Source organism: Meleagris gallopavo, chromosome 8, assembly GCF_000146605.3.
Source record: "Meleagris gallopavo isolate NT-WF06-2002-E0010 breed Aviagen turkey brand Nicholas breeding stock chromosome 8, Turkey_5.1, whole genome shotgun sequence".
Classification (NCBI taxonomy): domain Eukaryota; kingdom Metazoa; phylum Chordata; class Aves; order Galliformes; family Phasianidae; genus Meleagris; species Meleagris gallopavo.
The window spans coordinates 31,442,928-31,462,015 of record NC_015018.2 but is presented as its reverse complement, the minus strand read 5'-3'; the positions used below and the strand labels follow the sequence as shown (position 1 = coordinate 31,462,015).

The 19,088-nt window shown below is 38.3% G+C and overlaps 1 long non-coding RNA gene across 1 annotated transcript; it reads left to right on the top strand.

Annotated features, from left to right (window-relative positions):
• The first annotated feature begins 3,550 nt into the window (after window positions 1-3,550).
• On the top strand, window positions 3,551-18,984 carry LOC109368895. The gene is made up of 2 exons (XR_002117359.2): window positions 3,551-3,695; window positions 16,850-18,984. It is a non-coding gene; the product is annotated as an uncharacterized LOC109368895 (long non-coding RNA).
• The last annotated feature ends 104 nt before the right edge of the window (window positions 18,985-19,088 follow it).

The following is a 19,088-nucleotide window of genomic DNA, read 5'->3' as shown; positions in this document are numbered from 1 at the left end:
CCTTATAATTCAAGGAACATAAAGCAAAATTAGAGAGATCAGACTGCTGAGAAGGACTGAATGTATGGACCGGCCTATGTTAGAGGAATGAGTAGAAAAATTCATGTCCTTTTAGAGTTGTGTATCTGCAAGATCATGGGAGGCACTCTGAAAACGCGCTGATTGGACATGCATGTATATCGCAGCGGTAGTAATGGTCATTGAGGGAAACTACAGCTCAAAGGCTGCAGTAATCAAAAGCAGTTGTTCAGGGTTAGGAAATGGCTGTCCAAACTCATTGTTTCCAAAGTCAGCTAGTTATGGAAGCATCCGTATAGCAAACTGTTTGAGATATGTGCAGTTGTATCTTGACAGAGTGCATTTTATCGGCAGGTGGTTACTGGGTTTCCAAAGCTGAACCAGAAGAGAAGTGCTATGGGATGGTCTGCAAGGTGGTTGTTTTTGTTGAAAACCTTGTAGGTGAATATTTCCAGGATGGTTTGGGCAGTACAAACAGTGCTATGGGGACTTCTATACTGTGAGACAAAAGAAAGTGAAATGTTTTCAGTTGTGGGTTTTTTACTGTAGTCTGACTTTTGAAATGTACACTAATTCAATCTGAAGCCAAAAAGAAATATTTGAAAAGCAAATTCCGAAAATCCTGACAAAGTTCTACTGTGATAATAGCTCTGCAGTAGGATATCCCCTTTCTCTTATTGATGTACGTTGGGTGTCCACTGCAAACTGGTGGTATTAAGAGTAAGAAGGAATATGAATAGATGAATAGTACTCTTGTAGACAGGGCTTTTTTAGACAATGTAAATATTTGAGTCCATAATGATATTGAAGTGTGCCTTTTTCTTGAATACAGGCCCTCCTGTACATGACATCTAATCTGGCTGGATTCTCAGGTGGAAATTTTTCACAGCCTAGGAATAAGAGGATAAGGGAAGAAAAGAGATCGATCTATTATCGTTTACTTTCATACTGAGTTTTTAACATTTTTAAGAAGAAAACAAATTGGTTGCAATCACTTGAGGAATGGGAAAAAAAGGAGTGGAAGCCCTTAGAAATCACTCCATTTGATTTAGCGGTTTCCGTGGATTGCCTTTTTAATTATGTCAATATAAAGAGTGCCAACACTTGACTGGAAAACTCACCCTTGTGCGTCCCTGGGTTCCCACTTCCTCCGCTGAATGATTCATGGGATGTGGGTTTAACTGGTAGAGGAAATAAAATACCTTTAAGGGAGAAAAAAATCTTACCTCTATCATGTTTGGAAACAGCTTTTAAAAGCAAGCAAGGATACTGAAGAGCACCAATGGTTTGTTTAACTTTTAGCTCTAACTATTTTATGTCTCTGAGAGCTCTCTGTGTCATCGCCTCCGTGTCATGCATCTTCAGGGAAACTCATTGACAAAATTCTAAATTTGAGGGAAGAGGAAACCTCAGAACTGTTTACTTGTTTTTGCCACCTAAGTTAGGTATTATGATCCCCCAAATAAATACTGAATTTTCAGTGATGGATTTGGGGGTTGGAACTAGTTGGCACTGCTGAAATGTACCCACCCACTCCTCACTGTGCTCACACCTGCTGCTTGGTCTCCATACGCATTTGGTGAGCATCGGTGAATGTCAATGGGTGCCTTTTTTCCACGTTTAGGAATTCAGTTCCACACCTTTGCTCCTTACACGCTTCCACGTCAGATGCCATTGCATCAGACTGCCCCTCTGGTGCCATCTGCCAACCACTGCCACACCACCACCATCCGCCCCTGACATTGTGGGCCAAGGTACTAAGATGGGAGGCATTGCTTCTGGATCGGCCATCGTAATTTACTGTCTAGTGGCAAGATCTTGTAGAAGGGCAGTAAGTGAGCAGTGTGTGTATGTAGGAGCCTATCCGTGCTTGCAGGAGACGTGTCTCCACCATCCTGTGCTTGTGCTTTGGTGGCTGTTCTGAGATGCTTGCTTGCCTATTTCTACCTCTGGCCAACTGAGAAAATGTCTTTAAATCCACAAGTAACTATGCTTAATTTTTTTGCCTGTTAAAGGGACTACTTTTTCCCTAATCCTTAATTTGTTTCGTCTGAATAATAGTGTCTAAGCACGTTCTTTAGGCATTGCATTCCCATCTCTTTCAACTGTTTAGATAGTGTAACAGTTCAATGCCAGTTCCATTCTCCAGTTTAGAGAATTTTCTAATGCCATGAAGTTTAAGCTTTTCTGTGGAACTGAAGGAATATTGTTTTCACTTCAGATAGAAATGGGAACAAAACTACTCTTTTATTCATGTGGACAGTTGTGACTTCTATCAGACATAACATTTGTATTTCTGACTCAACAATTTAAACTTGATAGGACATAAATAATGAAAAGGTTCATTCTTTTACTCTAAATATTGTCGGGAGTTGAATAGAAAGAGAATTAAAAGAAGCTGGAATCTCTGCAGACATCCAGAAAATGGCCCCCAAAACCACGTGTTGTTGCACTGGGATGGATCTATAAAGGAACAGCAGAGTTTGTGAATGTGTCTTTTTACAGAATTATGTTCATTGATGTTGGAAAAAAAAAAAAAAAAATCAACAATTAGTCTTTAGTACTTGGCAAAAATATGAATTTTTCTTTCCAAACTCATCATCATTACCTATTTAATTCAAATGAAGAAATCTTAATTGCATTGAGGGCAGTATGATGAAATCCGTAGATGTTTGCAATCTATTTACCGTATATCTGTTTTTCCAAGCTGATATATGTAGTGAATTTCCAGCTTGAAAATTAATTAAATATTGCCACGTATGGCTATGGGGACTGAGAGTAAATGGATTAAATGAATAATGGCTCCAAGATAGATCTTTGTTTTAAGTTATAGGCCAGTGAATAATCTTATTTTAAATAATGAAAAAAAAATAAGGTTATTATTCCTGAGGTGGTGATTTTCTGTGTAGCAGAAGGGAAAATAAATATCACTGTTTAGTTCTGGGGAATGTCTGCAAAGAATATCTTTTAAATAAATAAAATAGTAGAATTTCATAATGATTACCTGTAAACTATTCCAGGAGAAATTCCATGCATTGACAAGACGGTATTGCTATTTAATGTTCAATGAACAAAATGCTCTCACTAATGCAGTAAAAATAAAATCCTACTTACTGTGAAGTGTACTTTTTTATTGAAAAAGGTTGGGTTTTTTTGTCGCTGTTACTTTGCTAGAATGAAGAACATTTGAGACAAGCTGCTTTCTGAGGTGCTGAGTTTTTTAGTGTCAGCACCAGCTCAACAGATCACTAGAGGATAACTTAAACACAGAGTTTCAGTAAGGAGAGCCAAAATTTCTCGAGTTCATCTTGGATAACATAAAATATACTGTGTTAATTTTATTTTTTTCAAGTGCCAAGGTTAAGTCTGTATTCCTGAGCTAATGCAGAAATTACTAAAGGAATAAGCTTGTGTTTACAGTGAAGCTGTTTCTTACTCAGTTTGTTTAGGTTAGATTAAAACCATTCCTTGCTTATAGGAAAGTCTGGAAACGTGTAGCCAGACTGTATTTGTGCAACTGATCTGACTCTTCTTTTTCTCCTTTCCTCCTTCGTAGGGTCAGTATAGACCCTCTGACTTGCTGTGTCCAGAGACGTACGTTTGGACCCCTATTGAGCAATGTCTCCCACTGCTCGAGCTGTCCAAATACTCTCGTTTCAACCAGGATGCAAAAGCAGGTAAGGACACAAGTAATGATAAATGATGTAAATTGTCTCTCTCATATTTACTGCATACTGGTATCGTTTGCTTCTGAAAAGCTATAGAAATGTTGCCTTTAAGGGGGAAGAAAGTCTAAAATTCACAACTTCTGCGAGCATTATCAAGGAGATTGTTTTATTTCTGAACACATGCAACGTTTTAAATCCATTCTGTTTTACAGGTAGTATGTAATTCAGAATTGACATTTTGGTGTTTTTCAGGTAATTTTGTATGCTATTTTGTGAACAAAAACAAATGTTTATTCCTTCCTTAGATTCTAGTCTGATGAGCTCATAAAGAGGCAAAGTTAGAATCAGTGCAGGAAAGTGAAAGTGAAGCATAAAGGCATCAGGTGTATAGAAACAAACTGCTACTTTAGCTTTTCAATCTAGATGAAATTGTGAAGAATACAACAGTAGAAACACCTCAAGCATCTTGAATTACATGGAACATACGATGTACATTCTGTAAAATAATTACTTACTGATTTGCATTGAAAGGTCAAAATTATTTTTTAAAAATCAGGTCAGATACACTGCTAGACACAGATAATAATTTAAAGTTTGGGTACAATTTATATGGGGTGTTACATATAGAGAAGGACTGCAGGTAGCCATGTGATGTGGTGGGAAATAGCCTTGGGAATATGGAATATGGTTGGATGCACTTTGGAAAGAAACAAACACATAACCATTAGAGAGCTCTGTGTTAAAGGTACATCATATCATCATCAACCAGATATGTCATTAGATTGGTGAAAGGAAATAGGAAAAGAGAATGAGAGGTAAAATGAGGAACGGTTTTGGAGGCTCGTGAAGTTAAAGATATTTTTGTTATGCAGAAGGAAAAGAAGTGTATTCATTTAAGATTGACAACTAAATTACTCTGCCTTTGACAATGTTAACCCCATAGAAGCAAAGGGGTATCATCTTCTCAATTCTGTGAAATTCCTGTGGGATACCAGGCTTTTAGAAACTGCAGGGTATAAAACATTGCATCGTTATCAGCACAAAATATCTCACTCCAGACATTACTGGAGCTGTGACTTACGTCCCGTGGTTAAAGGAAATTAAAACATAGCTACGTGTTGAAGTGTGTTGGGCCTGCTGAGAGCTTAGCCATTTGAGGTTTAAAGATTTGCTAGCTTTAAGGAAGTTATTTCTCAACAGCAGAATCAGTTTCCTCCTCCTTTTCTTTTCTCTCCACAACAGTCAGCAATATGAGTTTAATTAAGTTAGAACAAATTACAAAATGAGCAATAGAAACGATGATGTGCTTTATTCCTTGTGAATAGCTTTCTATAACACAGCCCTCAGTTATGTCAGTTAAGTAGGTCATGATTTATCAGCACTGGGACTTCCTACTTACAAACTGAGGGCGATAACCAGACCCACTAAACAACTGGGAGGAATGGTGCGGCTTGCACTGTTGCCCAAGGCGATAAAACAGTCACTGCAAATGGTCATCTTTTAGTATGGTCTGTAAGGCCAGGAGATTTCTGAAACCTCACACCAGTTTGTTCATCATATTTGGCAGTTTTCAAACTCCTTTACCCCTCCCATAAAAAAAAAAAGAGATAGCTAATAAATGTGCTAGTTGCAGGTTATGAAAGTGCTACTTCAGGAGAGAGTGCTGCACGCTCTGACCTGCCAAGCCTCTGTGATGGGAGGAGAGTTGCTGAGTATTCATGCCTGTTACCCCTCAGTGCTCTTTGCTATTATCAGGTATTTGTTCCCTTTTCTGAAGAAGCCTGAGATATTCACAGAAAATAGTAGAAATTTTCTGAAGTATTAAGAAATATCATTATTTATGAAGGATTGTGCCTGTTTGACATTATTTGGTTGTCCCATGCTTCAGTGTTTTCAAATGGTTTTGAAGTATTGTTTTCCGTGTCCTTGTCTGACGTCTAATACTTTTGTTAGCAGTTGGAGAATGAAGAGAGGAGAGGCGAACTGAACAAAGTTGTTAACACTTTGTACCTCAGAGATGAGTCTAGAAAAGTATCTAGAGGTTAATAACTGAATAAAGCAACCACAGACACTGTAATAATTCACCTTTTTATTACTTAGGGTGGTAAATCATGGGTGCCCAGCAGCTGAAATAGATCCAGCTCTTGACTTCTGGCCAGTGTGCTGAGATTCAGCCTTACTTAACCTGAAAGCACTCCAGTCACACAGACAAAATGATGAGCTGTGCCAGCAAACTCTCAGATTTTATATTTTAATAAACCATGCTGGTAGCCTCTTTATGTGCAGTTCCTGGCTTGTATTGGAAAACACCAGTGACTTTAGGGGGGAAAAAAACTGCATAGCAATGATAAAAACGTTTGTGGTTAAAAGGTCATACCTTTTGTCAAATGTTCTTGCTTTTCTAAATTACCAGTTTTACCTACATTACACATGCCTTATGCTGAACAGATTTTTTTATTTCTGTTGCCTGGCATCATCTTGTAAATGAAAGAGGTTTATGAAGGTTCTGATGTGTTTATTATTAAGCAGCAACAAGTCATTTACATACAAATAAATCACTAGTTATTGAGGCAGGGCAGTAACTGAGGGTTTGGACAGTGATGATCTCTGAAAATAGAGGCTATGCTAAACTGCATTTTCTTGAGGTGATGTACAGGCCACGTGCTCCTACTTTGTAAGAAAGAAATAAATATGAAACAGAGCTGCCAATACTGATGGAGTTGTATTGAAGAAAGTAGAAATGAATTCAAGATTATTCTGCAGGAAAGTACTTGTCTGAATTTTGGACACTAGTTTCAATGTGTTGTCCAAGTCACAGACATTTGATAGTGTGGCCATGGTCAGCCTTTCATGCTGGTCCACTACCTCTTTGCAGAACTGGTCTTCAGGGTTTTACTTCATTGGTACTTTCACTAGCAGTTATGCCTATGGAATAAGTACAGTATGAAAAGTATTACAGATAATTTACTTGGTATCTCAACATACTTCTATCCTTCTGCTTCCCATTTTTCTGAATCTAACCCACTGACATCTTTTCAAACATCTGTTGAGAATTTTGGTTTGTTGCGCCTGAGACAAGACTGTGAAAGTAGTTTTTTGTGAAGTAAAATCTTCACGATAATCTGCTTTGGGGATGGTAATTAAATTACTGGGAATGTGCATATCTTTCTTCCTATCACCACTGGACTGTCAACACCTTCAAGAAGCAACTCCAGATAAGGATAGATCCAGTCTTGGTGTAATGTAGTGGTTTCAAAGCCTTCAGTGTGTCCTGTAACTGGGGTGTGTGTGTACAAACCACTGTAAGCAGGGTAGTTTGTTTTTTGCTTTTTCCACAGAAGTGAAAGGCAGTATTTGGTCAGGGTCGATGGGCAGGGCCCACAGAAGTCTCACTTGTAATCTGCTTCCCACCTTCTGTGCTCAGTACTTGGAGCAAAGTCTATGAGTAGTGCAGATCAAAAATGATTTTCTATCTGGACAGGTTTGCTTACTGATATTAATAATTGTTTAGCTAGTACACATCTGTTCAGTGTCCTGTATAACCAACTAATAATAGAACAAAATCAAAATGCAGATGTAATACATTAATTAAAACCCAAGCCCTTTTTTAGTATTGAAACACACACGTGGCAGAGACACAGACACCTCTACGTAGGCTTTGCAAATTCATGGACAGAAGCCATTCTGCTCCAGAGAGTATAGACTAACACAAAACACCATGGGTGCTAAAAGGTGGTATTATGAAACGGAGAAACAACTCCAGTTTTTGTGGTGGATCTTTCCCACATATTGCAGAACTGTTAACTCCATTTTCTTTGCTATGTACAAAATTGAAGTTTTAATAGATTTGCTGCATTGTTCTGCTGCATGTAATAAGTTAGAGCAGTAAAAGGCAAACAACATTCCAGAGATTTAACAACTTCAGAATCCTGATCCTCTTGATTATGCATATTAATGTTTCTTGAGAGGAACTGGGAGGGTTATTAGTTCATTAGTAAATAAAACTTAAAGCTCTTACCCAGAAATCTGCAGGCTTGGATTATACAACAGCGTATTTATTTTAAATATGCATTTGTATACATAACATTTTCACTAGAAAAATAATCTGTTGCAACTATTTCAATAACCTTGGTGTCTAGTGCCAACTTTCAACACATTTCATTTACAGTTTAGCTACTATTCTTTGCTAATGAAAAGGACTTATTTCAAACATGTTTTGCATTTATTGCATCTATGAACACTATTTTTTTTTTTTGCTGGTTGTTCACTTCTGATGGCTGAGGTCATTGGTCAAGTAATGTAGTGTCACACCTTTAAATCTCATCAGCTGAATTAATACAAATGCCAGCATGCATTAATGTTCATAAGCATCGTGTAGTACAGATTAATGAATAAGAGGATTGATGCATTAAAGTTCTTGAGATTATGAAAATGTGGTCACAGATATCACACATGGAAAACTTTAAGGCAGTTGTTTAGAACTGTGCCTTCATCTGCTTTGTGGAGAAACTGCTGGTCTCCTCAAAAGAACATCCATTAAAGTTATGGTGCATGAAAACATTTCAGTAAATTCTTTTAGATTAATAACTAAATTATTCCCAATAACTAACTCTTTGCTTTCTCATGACAGCAATAGGCAATGTAGACAGTGCCAATAAGGTGTAGCCAGGCAAATTTTCACTCTTTTTTTTACTGTAGTTGGATTAAATTGCAATGGCTGGTGTGGGGTTTTAGTCTAATATGCAAAAATACACTCAAATACTCCAGTGATTCTGTAGTAAAAAGGTAAAGAACTTTATTCACTTGGTTAATCTGTGATACTAAACAGCTGGCTCTGCAGCTTTGAAAATGGTTCAGAACCATTTATGCATCAGAAGCAGTGCATGACTTGGACTAAGCATTGGAAGTTAGAGTGAATCGTCAGCTCTGCAGTATCACAAAACAATTCCAAGAAAGAAAGGACTTTAAATTGTAATTTGAAGTACAATTGCACTATGAACTCCATTTAGTGTTGTTAACAAATCTCAAAGTTGGGTAAATATTTGTTTAAAAGTCAGTGTTTAATGTTATGCTAAATGTATCTGCATCTGCCATTGACAGAGTAAACCAGCACTCCTCAGGAAGCACCATCATCTGACTTCCAGCTCGACTCATGAAAATAAGCTCTAACCCAAAGTTACCATCAGGAAGATTGTGTAATAGACAAGTGTATTTTGAAATTCTATAATTTTTGAGGACTTTGCCAGCATATCCTTATTTTTCATGCTTATATATAGAAATGATGGGTCTTGGCTGTATGTGTTTGGTTATCCGGGCCTTACAGGTGGAGCTGCTGGGAACATAATTGATTCCATGTCTTAATTAATTTAGCCAGTAAATTGATTGCTGGAATCTGATTTCCTTAGCTGATGAGCTGCTGCCAATTGCTTCAGTTTTGCCTGTTTCGTGGAAAAGCTTGTGTTTGTAGTTCAGTTTGAATTCTGTCCTGCAATTGACAAAGCAGGCTAAACGAAGACCTTTCCTTGCCCTTCCTTTGAAAAGTCCTCTTATCGCTCCCTGCCATTTTCACTTGAATACAATTCAAGTATTTTAATAAGTAATTTTCAACAATTACACCTTTTCAAAAGTTTTCCTGTTCCCGTCCTGTTGTTTGGAGCTGTGATTCTCAAATGCATACTCCTATAACTCTTCATTTAGGAGATGAGGTTGAAGTGAGGTGGGAATCGACCTCTTCTCCCAAGTAACAGCAGTAGGTTGACAAGTTGTGGCCTTCAGTTGCACGATGGAGGCTTAGGTTGGATATTTGGAAAAATTTATTCTCAGAAAGTGTGTTGATGTACTGGCATATGGCACTGGCTGTCCAGGGAGGTGTTCACCATTCCTGGAGGTGTTCCAGGACCACGGATATGGGCAGTGAGCATAGTGGGCTGGGCTGGGGTTGGGCTTGAGGATCTTAGAGATCTTTTCCAGCCTGAATGATTCTATGATTCTATCTTTTGTATTGTCTTAATCCCTCTGCTTTTGCTGTCGTTGCAAGCTTGACTGCTCAGTACTTTATTTTGTTGGGGGGCCTTGAGGCATCATTAAAACCTGCCGTTAAAAGACTTTGGTAGTCTGGTTGAAAATGGTCAGCTCTGCAGCTGGAAGGGAAGCCTTCATGTGAAGGTCTGAAGTCCTCAGTCATCAGCTGGCTCAGGGTCAGTCCTATGGGAAGATTTTGCTTCAGAGAAAAAAATAATAATAATAAAAAATAAAGCTGTCAGAATGTTTTATTCTTGCATAAATATGATGAAAGTAAGTATATGGAAAGATATTTATAAAGTAGACAGGAAGAAAACAACGTGCTGGATTGCTGAAATTCACTGTAATTGGTCTAATATTTCTGTCTCGGCCACAAGCAAGTTTTTAGCTCCATGGAAGAGAGTTCACAATCCAGAGAGTCACCATGGCCTGTTAACATTACGCAGTGTTTTCTGATTTTTATTGTGCAATGCAGAATGAATAACTCAGACATGTATGAAATAAGGCAACAACTCTGTTTCTGCATTGTCAGCCCTTGTGAAATTAATTTGACCTTAAAAATGAAGTCTAAAACACATTAACGTGTCATAAATGTAAGCTAGGTTTGCAGTGCTTGGAAGTTGCTGAAATTCAGATACTTGGCATGACAGTCATGATTTGCTCTTATTAAGGTCACTCTGGCCTTTTAGGCACCGCTCACAATACAAAACTTAGACTGACTAGCATTGTTTTATAGTTAGAATATTACTGCTTACAGTGGAGTTGAGTATTATTTGGCTTTGTTAATGAATTGTACTGGTTTACAGGATAGTAAACTGTTGAAATGAAAATGCAGCTTACGTAGTGTTTTTGTCTGTTAAATCTGCAGGAACCTGAATGTACTCTTATGCAAAATATATTCAGGAAGTAGATGGAATAATCTGCTTGAGATATCACTTTACTTAGTAGCTTTAAATTTCTACTCGACTTGGTAACAAGGTATTAGGCATTTTTGAAGAAAAATATTCACATTTTGCATAAGGAATGATGAAGCATTTCATTTGCCCCTAATATAAGATGCTTGTGTAGCAGTTTGTGTTCATTGCTTATCTTTCCTTTTAAGATTCATCCCTGAGTCTTCTCTAACTTCAGTTCACGATTGCATGTTAATGTGTCTCTCCCAGCAGTACCTGAGCTGCTTTCTGTACCTTCTACAGTTCTGCTTCTAGTCTTGGTATGCATGGTGCGTTGCAACAGTGAGTAATTAAAAGTTGCCCGAATGACCAAAAGGGGTATTTGAAACAGCCCAGAAGCATGCTGGGTATGCACTTAATATTCTTAATTGTCAATTCATGTTCTGGCTTCTTGGATCTGAAGCAGTCAAGAATTGCGCTGTGTTCAGAGATCCAACTTCAAGAGAATTGTGTAGCTTATTTTGTCTTCTGGAAGAGCATCCAAAAGTGAAATAATATCTCTGTTGACCCTACCATCTTTAGGATTATATTCCATTTTGCATGGTTTTAGCATCTTGACTTTGGGGGCAAACTGGATATGGCTATAGGAAGGTGTTTCAGTGCCACTGAACTAACATTTTCCCAGGAACTACTAGATTTGTTTGAATTGCATCCCTGAAAAGCAAGTCCTTGGAGAATTATCACTATCATTTAAATCTATCCATTTGGCAGGTAGTTCTCCATCATCATATTTCGGGATAATAAACTGAAGTAGATTAGAATAATCAAATTTTATGAGAGCTCAGAAATTCTCTAAGATTTTATACTTGGTGTTTTATGTGCCTCTCCCTCAGATGTTTCCAGAACAGTGGGTCATATATTTAACGTATTGCATTTGCAGGTAAGCAGAAGAATTTTGCAGGTTGCTGTGAGTTATGGCTGAAAACCTATGAACTGCTGTATGCACAGGAAAGGTTTTCCATTGGCCCCTACTCATGTTTACTACAAGAATAATAAGAGTCAAAACACAATGAGTTATTGTTTCCGCGTGGCACAGCAGGGTTAGCAGATTGTGAATGCGTTTGTCAAGTGATTTGTCTGCTTGCTTCTAAAAACTGAACTGCAGATCATAAGCCAGCTGAGTGATTTCAGGCACAAAGCCCAAAAGCTGTTGTTTGTGAGGTATCTTCAAGAGTTGCCCTCATTCTACTTTTAAGACTGTAATTCTTCTGTAACGATTTTATAAGAATCATCGATAACATTTAGATAAGAACATTTTCCCTCTTAGAAACTTTCTATTTTGGAAAAGCAATTTGAAAAGTTTTTTTTTCTTGCCAGAGTATCAGAACAGCAAAGAGTTGGGTGATGGAGAATATCCTGACCATTTCACTGTTCTGGCTTTGTGGCTTGTGCTACCTGGTTTTAATTAGGAACTGTTTTTTTTCATGTTTCATTTTAACTGTACTTTTATTTGCATCTGAGTTGGTATTTGTATACCCCAAGGCATACTGGTCGTTCTTAATGTGTGAATGTAATATGAAAGAAGCAATATGCAAAAAAGCACATTTCAACATACTGGTTTACATAACCATAGAATCACAGAATGGCCTGGGTTGAAAAGGACCACAGTGATCATTGAGTTTCAACCTCCCTGCTATGTGCAGGGTCGCCAACCCCCAGACCAGGCTGCCCTGAGCCACATCCAGCCTGGCCTTGAATGCCTCCAGGGATTCCCATAAATTGCTTATCTTCTCCCTGCATACTGGCTCCTTTGGTTTTGTGGATGATTTCCTATGTTTTGCTGGTTGAGAAAAAATAAACAGTAGTTTAAAAAGGGTAAGAAGAGTTTCAAATCAATACATTAGACTTCTGATTGGGGTGGTTTATCTTTCCAGTAATTTATCTCTTATATTTCAGTTGTACATTTGAAAAGGTGTTTTTTTTTTTTCCCTTTAGAGTCCTTTGTTTTAAAATATTTGGTGATGAATCACGATAAGGTCATGTAAGCTAGACATTGCATTTCTGTTTTAAAACATTCTGCAGGCCTGTAGTGTGTTTCAAACAGATGAACATTGCCATAGCACATCGAGCAGAGAATGAATATCTCTTTTGATGGTTTTTACACCAGTTGAGGTGTCCGTGCTTTTGATGAAGGTGAATCTGTGTGTATAGTGAACCAAGAAACCCAGTCAAAATCTGCCAAGACAGTACGTGACATAGTTGTTCCTTAGACCACTCCTCTTTTTGCTTTCTTAATTTATTTTTTTTTATTGATACATAGAAAAGTATCTGGTGTGTTGCTTTTAAAGAAATCCTTCACTACTTGTTATATTTAGAGAAGTCTGGTCAGGCACCCGCATGAATTTTCCCCACTAAAAGTTCGTTGCGACTTTTTGGCTGGCAAAAGGACGTATTTTGCTCAGACTTTTGTATCCCAGCATTGGTCACACAGAGAATGGGTGTCAGACATCAGATGGCATAGTGTTAAATATAAAGCAACCTTATGTACTGCTTAGCAGAAGATATTTAATTGTAATTTCTTTTTTCAGTAACAATATTGGAGCCCAATTTAGTTATATTTTCTATTTAATTCTTGTAAACCCATTCTGCTTGGGTTTAAATTATGAGTGAAGGGATTATTTGCCTGATGTTGCCTCCAGAGCACAAGCAACCAAAAGCTGATTAAACTTGCAGGTTGGTATTGTGGCAACAGAAGTTCCTATTCACCTTCCTTAAAAGCTTTACTGTATGCCTGGGATTATTTCTCTGACATAACATTTCATAAAAATGCTTTTTGGATGGGATTAAGTTATATCTATGTATTTAATTATTCTTGCAGAAGGTTATTTTATCATTTAAGTTTTGATTTTTTGAATCAGTGGAGAAATGTTCACTTAAACCAGGTAAATTTTTAGAAGTTTGGCAACTGAGGACTCTATCCTTCCTTTCAAAATGCATTCTGTGAATCAAGAACCAACGTTTGTAGAAAAGCCCAGTCAAATACAAGTTTGTAGGATGAGACATATCTGGGCTTAAAGTTTTCCTGATGACAAACTTTAGTTATTACCGAGTCTCTATGCATGTAGTTTGTGCTTTACATCTGTCTTTGCTTCAAAGTCTGCAGGATTCATATGACAGTGACCTTTCAAGATATTTGGTGTTTTCTTGATTACTCGGGAGGGCATTGTGCTGCCTGCAGGTAGTGCTCTACAGCTGTGCCACAATCCAAGAAGGTTTGACCTGCAGCACGGCTTGGCAAGCTCTGCTTCAGCAAGCACTTGGCTGCAGTGTTCAACAAATTTGCTAGAACCTGGGCAGTAATAACTGTTTAATGTAGCTGTAGAGCTAGTGCTAGCGTGGGTCTGATTCCAAGGAGGATAATACACTGACTGTGCTTGATGTAATGAGTAAAAGTGTGTAAAAAATATGCCGAACAACAAGAACCAAGTTCAGCTGAGCCAGTGAGGCTGTAGGGGAATTCAAGGTACAGTAGCTTTAGTTACTGTAAGAAATTGAAGCTGGGGCCAGGAACGCTTGCGAGCCAAAAGATGAACTCATCCACAGTATCAGGCTTCAGAATTATTTAAAAGCAGTGAACATCAGCAGTGAGCAGCTCTGAAAGTGCTTTTGGCAGGAGATTCTTTATGAAGGCTTGGCAGAAATCCAGGTCAGGACACAAACTTATAGTCAGCCTAGAGGTGCAGTAAATACAAACTTTCCAATTCGAGAAGTTAAAATAACTTTATGGCCGTGTCACCTCCAGGAGCTACTCTTGCACGTTTTTCCTCGGTGAACTTTGAGAAAGACGGAGAGTGTGATAGAAGAGGTGGTGGGACAGGGAGCCTGTTGGGATGTCAGGAAAGTATTGGCAGCTCATCAAAAACCTGCTGGGTTTCAAAGAGGGCTACAGCGAAGTGCCTTTGACTTCGGTGTTTTATCTAAAGCGATTGCCAACCGTAATTAGCAGAGAATGCAATCATAGCAAATACCGCGCAGATTTTCTTCCTTCAAACCACTTTTTTCCTAGTTGAGCTTGAAGAAATACATTGTACTTTTTATGTTAGGAATCGGAACACAGATAAAAGAAATGAAGTCATTCCCAACTTTGTAAAACAGACTTCGTTAAGTTTCACATACTAAATTCAAGCAATCAGCAGAAAAATGGGAGTTAGTGTGGATGAATAGGGGTACGTTCTTAGAGCGCCGTGCTACAAAAAGCATTTAATGACCCCCTTTGTCTTTACTGAAACAGAAAGAAGACCCAGAAGGGAGCGTTAAGCTTTTCCATAGTAAGGGTTACATTTGAATAGAGATTTGCCTTAGAAATCTCTTTGTATTCTTCCAGACTATTTGTTTAGCTTACATGTGGTGAGTTCAAAGGATACTTATATATGAAAAGCAGGTGAACTCTATTTCTCAGTCTTCAGTAAGTTTCAGGTATGTAAACTAAGGCAAGGCAGCGCTAGGTGACCGGTTTGCTTCCCAGAGCTGGTGCCTTGCCTTCTGTGCTTTTGGTCTGTTGCCATTTGTGAAACATGCTGTAGTTCTGTCTCTTTTTGTTCCCTTCTAAATGAAGACAGTTTTTGCCCGTTAAGTAGCCACCGATCTGCACAGCAGTTGGTTTGATTTGATGTTGAGTTGCGTGGAGCTTGGTGCAGTGGTTTCTGTCCTCGTCCAGTCAAGGGAGCCTGATGTGTTTGAACATGAACACACACCATATTGTAACATGGGGCAGAGGTTGATGAAATACTTAGGGCTGTGTGGTTGTACTTACCTGTGCTGTCTCTTCAGTCAGAATGATGTCCTGATGACCAAAAAAAAAAAAAGGAATTTTTGAGTTATGTCTCCGGGTGCCAATGTTCTGGTATTTCTGCAGTTGTTTGAATTTCTGTAGTTCTGTTTATGAAGTCATAGTTCAGCTTCTGTGTTTGACACTGACATTGATGGCTACTTAAATATGAAGTTCAGAAAAGTTCAAGATTTTTACCAGTATTTTGCAGTAACATCATGAATTTCTATAGAAATTCTTTACCGTGAGGGTGGTGAAACACTGGAACAGGTTGTCCAGAGAGGTCGTGAATGTCCCATCCCTGGAAGTTTTCAATACCTGGATGGGGCTGTGAGCAACCTGGGCTAGTGGGAGGTGCCCCTGCATATAGCAAAGGGTTGGAATTGGATGATCTTACAGGTCCCTTCCAACCCAAACCATTCTATGATTCTGTAGGAATTTATCCTGTAGTCGCTTCAGGCACGTATGGTGTGACACATTCTCTCATTTACTTTGGAGTTTTCTAGCGCAGTGGATCCAGTTTTTCTGACGCATAGCAGCTATATAAAGTTATTTAGCGACAGTAGCATCAGTTGGATTCATAAGTGTCATCTGAAATCATAAGAATGAGAAAGTTTTAACTGGTTCATCATTGCTCTTAGATTTCTGGTTCAGTGAAGTTTCAAGGGTCCTGTCAGTTGGGTTAACGAGGTTAAGAATGGTGCATACACCCAAAGGCTTCAGGAATTGCATTGAGCCCACTGAGCTGCTGTGTGCACTGCTGCCTCTGTTCCTGCATCTGTAGAGCTTGGTGTCAGGCTTGAGCAAAGGGCATGTGTTCAGCCTCATTCTACTGGGGAAACTCAAAAACTGGTATAAATGATGAAGAGAAGGGGTTGGCTCATGGCGTGAACCTGGGAAGATAGTTTATCATCTCATGCTTACCTGACACAAAAAGCATGGAGCGTTTTGCTGTTTTTTACCCGCTGTCAGAGAAAGGGAGTGCTTTGGGCTGGTGGTTTTTGTAAAACTATGTAGTAATGAAATGCAGTATGGCAACAACAGGAAGGCTTTTCTGGTCAGTTGTTTGAAATGATTTCCCAGATAAAGTTGCACTTCTGGCATTGGTTTTCAGTGAATATTAAATGAATGTGAATTTTAAAGTGAAGCAGTAGAGACACTTTCAATAATACTATACTGTTAGAAATGAATGATGCTTGATTTTTTTTTTTCCCCACACATTACTTTGCAAACTATATTTTCAACCATAATTCAAGAAAACAGATTTGCAGATGAGCTCTGCTTTCGTCTGCTATTCGTCTGTGGGCTGGTTTTATTACTTCAGGTAATTTCCATTCTGCATGTTGAAGTTAATTGCAAAAATTAAGATCATGGGGACAATTTATGTAACTAATTTTTATTGCTTCTGATTGTCTTTGCAGTTGATGAAGATGGTATTAAGGAACTGGGCAGAGTTAGAGTACTTCACAAGAGAACCATAATGCCTTACAGTGTGTATAAGAAGAGGAGGAAGGGGCCGAGCGATGAAGCCAGCGTTCAGCAATATGCAAGTCTGGTTGGACAGACATGTTCAGAAAGAATGTTGCTGTTCAGAAGTTGAGAAACCATCGAATGACATTTTGATGGCACAGCCATCATTGATTGCACTGCCACTGGATGATGTAATGTAGTTGTGTGTTGGTATGCCTACTAAAGTAACAGTATGAAGTACAGGTATATAACTAGGATTGTGTGAATACATGGAACTGTGTTTAAAGACAACCCCAATGAAACTTTTGACAATACAGCAAGGCTTTAGCAATATAAGCTTAGAAAAACGTGCTTGCAGTACATTTTAATTAAATAGCTCTTGCCTTTCTTTGCATTTTGAATAATCTTAAGCATCTAAGCAAAATGGAAAACAGGCATTTTTTCTGCAGACAAAGGTTGGCTAAATCTCTATTAATGATAATTAAATCACAAGTGTTTTCAAATAGCAGCTTGGCTATCTGTTATATAAAATTGCCATTAAATTTGTACTCACATTTATGTGTTCCTAAACTATTGCAAGAGAATTGAGATTTCCTTACTTTCGAATTGGAAACCTGGCATGATTTAATTATATTTCAACACTGTATTTAAAAACAGGACGAAATTATTTTCACTGCACATTCTTCAGTTGTTTAATATAGCAAGTTAGCATCAGAGCATCTACTGAGTATGGAATCATAGTCGATTCTCAGTGGCAGGAGATGCAGCGCTTTGGAAAACCTTCCCTTTCAGAGACAGAACAGAGTAGTTGCACTATAAATTTACCAAAGAGATGCAACCAAGTGTCACGGAGTTCTGTGAGGTTTTATGTTGTTGGTTATTTGTTTTAAGCCTTATCCTTTATCTAAAAAGAGTGGATATTTTAATGCACGTCACTGATGTGAAATAGAGTTTGGGATATTCAGCTTACAGCTCTTCAGTGCACATTTCAGAACTATGCTAAAAACATATGAGGTACCACTGCTGGTGGTCGTTGCAATTTTTTCAGCAGAGTTGTATGGGGAGACTTGCATATCCTATTCCTTGATTTTTGTGACTGTTCTGCTTATGCCACAGTGGCCCATGGTTTATTAACATCTTCAATTTTCTCTTGGAAACAGAAAGATGTGATGTGTTATCAAAAGCACTTTATTACTGCTATACTAATGCTTTCATTAGTAAACTGCACCCGTATCAAGTCATACAGGGGAAATAATATGGTTTTATGGTTTTATATTCAACAACATTATAACAATCCCAGTGTTTGTAATTTGCTTATCTGGGGTGACAGGAGCTACTATTTACCCTATTTACCTTGAATCAACCTGAAGTTTCCTGTTAACCTTTGAAGAAGGAGAATCTTATTCAAGAATATATGTGTACATGTTTCTTTTTCCCCAGAAGGAAATCAAATTCAACTTTAATCTCTGAAGGTTATGTCTTGTGTCATTTGTGGGCTTGATTTAATTTTGAACCCTTGGCCAGTGTCATTAATCATTGATTTTTATGTGAAACAGCCACAAGAATGTAGAGATTCAAGTGCGTTGGGGATTTATTTTTTCCCATGTCAGTTTGGTCACTGCAGTATTACAGGTGATGAGTGCAGGTTCATCGGTAACTTTAAAATGTGTTAATTGCTATGTATTGTATCAATCTACTGCCACTTTGCAGCAGAATTGGTTGTTTCTGCCAGCCTTGTACCTGGATGTACGTGTGTTATCTGGAACAGCGAGGTTTGTGTGCTGTACAATCTGTGTCTCCCACATCTCTCCTAAGCCTACTGCTACGAGACCACTAACTGCTATTTATGGCCATTATAAGGAGTTGTTTACTGTGGGGAAAATACCTCTTACCACTTGGTGAAATGTTGGAACAGCATAACGTTTTCTGCCTATACTGTGTGTTGAAATGTGGTGATGCCCATAGAGTTTAAAAAGAAAATGGAAACCTGTTTGTTTGGTACAAAATCAGTCAAAAGGCACAAAGAAAATCCACTATGACTTTCAAAATGTTAAAGGTAATAAAACTCACTTACTGAAGGACTTGCTAAACCTGGGAGTTCTTTACTATGAGAGTGGTGAGGTGCTGGAACAGCTGCCCAGGGAGGCTGTGGATGCTCCATCCCTGGAGGTGTTCAAGGCCAGGTTGGAT